Source organism: Sinocyclocheilus grahami, unplaced genomic scaffold (genome assembly GCF_001515645.1).
Source record: "Sinocyclocheilus grahami isolate Dianchi unplaced genomic scaffold, SAMN03320097.WGS_v1.1 scaffold295.1, whole genome shotgun sequence".
Taxonomy (NCBI): Eukaryota; Metazoa; Chordata; class Actinopteri; order Cypriniformes; family Cyprinidae; genus Sinocyclocheilus; species Sinocyclocheilus grahami.
Window position 1 is genome coordinate 1,038,961 of NW_015505474.1, and position 6,589 is coordinate 1,045,549.

The following is a 6,589-nucleotide window of genomic DNA, read 5'->3' on the forward strand; positions in this document are numbered from 1 at the left end:
GTCCGCAAACTACGTTTCATATAACTCCTCCCCGAACTTCCCGCTGCCCTGTATCTTGGTCTCTCATTGGCTGTAGGTCATTGCCGATGTGTTTTTTCAGTCAGAGCTCATTTCACACAGTGTGATTGTGAATCGCTATTTAGAATCCAGATATTTAGCATGCCAAATATTTCACGGGCGTCGCAAAGGTTTCCTGAGCCTTCAAAATGGTCTTTCAGTTTGGTTTTCAGTCTGTGTGCATTGAATTTATTTAATACACGAGTTTCACAATTTGAGTTGAATTACTGAAATAAATGAACTTTTCCAAGACATTCTAATTTATTATCTAACATATTATTCATGCATTTAACTTCTAAGTTTGTATTGCTCAAGCAAGTGGTAACAAACACATTTAAACACAGCTTACAGCCTACTTTTCTTACGTTAAAGCTATCGCAAACATCTTAAATTAAAACTCACCACTGACAGAAGCAGTCGACTCTCGTGCCTTTTCTTTAGCATTTGTATTCTTTATTACAAGCAATCCACGACAAGTGCATCTATTATGTTGCGGTGTGGTAAAGTTGGTTTTAGCTAGCTTACTAATTCAGGCTAATAATTAGCTAAATGATTTGCATGCTTTTATATGTTGTTAAATCACCTATATGTATCATAAATATTTTTAATAATAATAATAATTATTATTATTATTTAGACCTGGATAAATTTGCTTTGATGTAACAACCATTACATCTGTTATGCTAAAATGTTACTTTTACATTCCAAAAACCGTTTTTAAAGTAAATGGGTGCCTTCCATTCCCCACACGTGTTTCTCCTTATCACAGTCTGGCAGAAATGATGGGTGGTTCCAAAATACATGGTCACATAACAGTAAAAGCGTACAGTTGCCAAGAAACGGGGGGTGGGTCAACTTACCCACTGGCTCAACTTACCCCACTCTCCCCTACTTCCATTGAAGATGAGCCAGAAGCAGGCTCAGAGAGTGAGGGAGAGGCCATTCTTATCAAAACATCTACAATAAAGTCTACATGTATCATAAATATTTTTAATAATAATAACAATTATTATTATTATTATTTAGACCTGGATAAATTTGCTTTGATGTAACAACCATTACATCTGTTATGCTAAAATGTTACTTTTACATTCCAAAAACCGTTTTTAAAGTAAATGGGGGCCTTCCATTCCACCCGTGTGTTTCTCTTTATCACAGTCTGGCAGAAATGATGGGTGGTTCCAAAATACATGGTCACATAACAGTAAAAGCGTACAGTTGCCAAGAAACGGGGGGTGGGTCAACTTACCTACTGGCTCAACTTACCCCACTCTCCCCTACTTCCATTGAAGATGAGCCAGAAGCAGGCTCAGAGAGTGAGGGAGAGCCCATTCTTATCAAAACATCTACAATAAAGTCTAAAATTTAACAAACACCCACCCCCCCTAGTGCCCCTTTTTTGGTTTGGGCCACTGCCCCTCAAAATGTCGAACTGGTAAGCAACAGTAGCTATTTTTTTTCCCAAAATGGCAGCTATGGGGCAAAGTGAGCCAAATGTTGTGGGGTAAATTGTGTCAGCATTTTAACTTACCCCACCATAAGGCACTGTTGTTAAATCTCTGAATTATAAACTGGTGTTTTAATGTGATATTACTGGTTTAGTTTATCATATATATATATTTATATACATATTATTTGTAGTTTATTTGATAGGGACAGTGCACAAGTGCACCAAATCCTTATCTGATAAGAACCAGAAAATGCTTTTCATCACATTATAATCAGATATATCTTTCCACCTGTAGTCAATGGCCAACAAACTCTCTGTATAGTCTGTTTTTGGGAAGGTTACAACTTTGGTGTTCAACATATTGTATCAGAAATGCAAACAATTAAATATTGAAATTTAAACTTCATTTGGTTGGTTTTATGTTACTAAAGTTAACTTTGTGAAAATAAATATGACTGTTTTTAAAAGGAAATTATTAAATTAGTTGTTAAATTGAAATTTATTTCACATGGGTTTGAATCAGATTTTGGCCATCTTACCCACTGACTCGACTCGGGTCAACTTACCCCAAACCCGGGGCAAACTGAGCCATGAGAACCCTTTTTTTATAAGCCATATTTTTAGAACCCTTTGTCAATGATCATTCTGATCATTCAAAATGATGGGAATACTTTCATTAGGATAGGATAGGATAGAATAGATACTTTCTTTGTATTTCTGCATCATATTCCCTTGAGGACCACATAAGTAAAAAATGGCAAATTTTAGCCCACTCTCCTCTATAAGTATTAGACATTTATTTTAATATTTTACAGCATTAATCTATATTATATACAAATAAACAACTCATTTAGAACATTTATATTATTTTTAAACTATTCATAGGCCTCGTCAGAATAGTCCATCTGCCATCAGTGAAATGAAATTACATACGAAATGACAAAAAACAAAATGAAACGAACAACATATGCTATTTGCGTCGAGCGTATATTCTCCAAAATGGTGCTACGCTGACATAGAGGAGACGAATTGTTGAATAAAGTCGTTGTTTTTATTTTCTTTGCACAGAAAAAAGTATTCTCGTCGCTTCATAAAATTCAGATTGAACCACTGATGGCAGATGGACTTTTCTGACGATGTCTCTCATACTTTTCTGAACCTCAACAGTGCAATTTACTTGGCAGTCAATGGGACAGTCACTAGCCTCCCGGATTTCATCCAAAATATCTTAAATTGTCTTCCGAAGACAAACAAAGCTTTTACGGGTTTGGAACGACATGGGGGTAAGTGATTAATGACAACATTTTCATTTTGGGGTGGAGTATCCCTTTAATTGTAATAATCCAATGATATTTTTGTTTGCTCCACACAGAGATCTGATCTGATCATCATCCAGTCTGTCTGGAATGACATGAAGAAACAGAACAAACTGAGACAGACTCAATCCAGAAGAACTGTGGCAACGTCTCCAATATGCTTCAAGAAGAATCTCTTAAAAATAATGGGCGTATCAGTCCTAAATTTAGCTCTAAGAGTATTTCACAAAGCGTTGTAGCACTAAAACAAGCTCCTAAATCTGTGAAACGTTAGGAGTAATGAAGATGACTCCTAAGTCACTAAGACCAAGCCACAAACTATCCTAAAATGGCTGCTGCCGTCAATCTGCCTCGGAACGTAAACATTTTAGAAACGTTTGACAATGTGCTTTTAAAAAAGGTATCACCTTTGGTTTTTGGTGGTTAGCCCAACTCCAAATTTTCCTTTGATTATATCCTTGTTTTCACTAACCAGTTGGGTAAGATGAAGTAACAGCTGTTTTTGCGTCCCATTTGGTTTTCTTTTACGTTTGCATTTCTTACTCTCAGCCATGATTATTCTACTCTGTTTATATGCAAATTCACTCATTTTTTTTACGAGAAGCATACAGGCTGACAAGCAGCTGAACCATATACATATATATTATATTGTTTAATTAGTGACACTTAGCCTACATTTTAAAATCTTTATTTGAAAGTAGCATTTAACATTTTTATTTTTAAACCTTTAATTGAATATGGCAACATAATATCGCGCTCTACGATATTTCTATGAATAAATCTCTGACAGAGACTCCTCCCATATCAGCCAATCACTGTGTGCATAGTTAGTAAGCATGCTGACATCATTCATAGCAACGAGGTCAACCCCGCCCTTACTCTTAGCTTAAGACTTCTCTCTATTCCTTACTAAATGTTTGTCTCAGCAGCTTTGTGAATAGGTTTAAAGAGAAAACTCTTAGCTAAAATCTTTTACTGCTATTTAGGAGAACTCTTAGTGGTAAGATAAAATGTTTTGTGAATAAGGGCCCAGATCTCTAATATGTCACTTTATATCTTTATTTTTAAATACTTAAAAGGATCTGTTTACATTGATCATAAACAATAAGACAGGGAACATGAAAGGGACAATGGAAACAATGGGCTACTCATGCAACTTTCTTTTTGAGAACACTTTGTTAGGATAATGCAGACATGTTCCATTGAACTAAATTCAGTGACATTCATCAGAAGTAATTTTGATCTTGTTTGGCCAACAAAAAGAAAACAAGCATCATTATAATACATAATGGCAACATGTCATAAGCCAGATCTTTACACTAAAATTCATTTTCTTTGCACAGAAAAAAGTATTCTCGTCGCTTCATAAAATTCAGATTGAACCACTGATGGCAGATGGACTTTTCTGACGATGTCTCTCATACTTTTCTGAACCTCAACAGTGCAATTTACTTGGCAGTCAATGGGACAGTCACTAGCCTCCCGGATTTCATCCAAAATATCTTAAATTGTCTTCCGAAGACAAACAAAGCTTTTACGGGTTTGGAACGACATGGGGGTAAGTGATTAATGACAACATTTTCATTTTGGGGTGGAGTATCCCTTTAATTGTAATAATCCAATGATATTTTTGTTTGCTCCACACAGAGATCTGATCTGATCATCATCCAGTCTGTCTGGAATGACATGAAGAAACAGAACAAACTGAGACAGACTCAATCCAGAAGAACTGTGGCAACGTCTCCAATATGCTTCAAGAAGAATCTCTTAAAAATAATGGGCGTATCAGTCCTAAATTTAGCTCTAAGAGTATTTCACAAAGCGTTGTAGCACTAAAACAAGCTCCTAAATCTGTGAAACGTTAGGAGTAATGAAGATGACTCCTAAGTCACTAAGACCAAGCCACAAACTATCCTAAAATGGCTGCTGCCGTCAATCTGCCTCGGAACGTAAACATTTTAGAAACGTTTGACAATGTGCTTTTAAAAAAGGTATCACCTTTGGTTTTTGGTGGTTAGCCCAACTCCAAATTTTCCTTTGATTATATCCTTGTTTTCACTAACCAGTTGGGTAAGATGAAGTAACAGCTGTTTTTGCGTCCCATTTGGTTTTCTTTTACGTTTGCATTTCTTACTCTCAGCCATGATTATTCTACTCTGTTTATATGCAAATTCACTCATTTTTTTTACGAGAAGCATACAGGCTGACAAGCAGCTGAACCATATACATATATATTATATTGTTTAATTAGTGACACTTAGCCTACATTTTAAAATCTTTATTTGAAAGTAGCATTTAACATTTTTATTTTTAAACCTTTAATTGAATATGGCAACATAATATCGCGCTCTACGATATTTCTATGAATAAATCTCTGACAGAGACTCCTCCCATATCAGCCAATCACTGTGTGCATAGTTAGTAAGCATGCTGACATCATTCATAGCAACGAGGTCAACCCCGCCCTTACTCTTAGCTTAAGACTTCTCTCTATTCCTTACTAAATGTTTGTCTCAGCAGCTTTGTGAATAGGTTTAAAGAGAAAACTCTTAGCTAAAATCTTTTACTGCTATTTAGGAGAACTCTTAGTGGTAAGATAAAATGTTTTGTGAATAAGGGCCCAGATCTCTAATATGTCACTTTATATCTTTATTTTTAAATACTTAAAAGGATCTGTTTACATTGATCATAAACAATAAGACAGGGAACATGAAAGGGACAATGGAAACAATGGGCTACTCATGCAACTTTCTTTTTGAGAACACTTTGTTAGGATAATGCAGACATGTTCCATTGAACTAAATTCAGTGACATTCATCAGAAGTAATTTTGATCTTGTTTGGCCAACAAAAAGAAAACAAGCATCATTATAATACATAATGGCAACATGTCATAAGCCAGATCTTTACACTAAAATTCTTAAAAATGGAATATAATATATTCCATATACTACATAATATATTATACATCCTCTATTTACATTTACATTTAGTCAGATGGTTTTATCCTTGAAATGAGGCTTATCATGAGCAATTATATAGCACTACTCACAATACTGCAATGCCACATTTCAAGAGAAAGCTAGATCGGAAGTGAAATGCAGAAAAATAGAGAAATGTGAGTACAAGATATTTTTATCTTAAAATTCAAAAGATTTTCAACAAAATCAAAACCAACACTCATATTAAATTATTATTCCTAATTGGTAATCAATAGTTGGTCTGGAGGATTCTGTATAAAATATATCGCTGTTGCTGATGTAGATTGACCACCAAAATGAACCTGAAAAAATCATTCAAATCCAAACACAAGAAGAAAAGCTGTCAAATTTAAAATTGTACATTTGTTTAGGTAATTGTAAACAGCATGTAAACGTTTTTTTTTTTAAGTATCATATCAAAATTAACAAATAAACACCTTTTAACATTTGATAAGCACTGAGATGTTTTATACATATTCATTTAAAAAAACATCAAACAATCAATTAGCCAAAAAAAATACAAATAAATAAGACAATAATAAAAAAAATTCTCTCAATTAAAAAATAAAATAAAATCACAAACAGGGAATTAATCTTTGGAATTTAATTTAAATGTAACATGCAAACCTCTATGAACTATATTAATAATTTCTTTATGCAGCTTGCAAAGCATCTTTCATAAAAATTTATAAAAATACAAAAGAAAAAATCAGTACACTTGTGCTGTGTGCCATACCTTTTGTGAGAAAGGGAGTAATATTTTCCACTACAAATCTCACTCAAAAA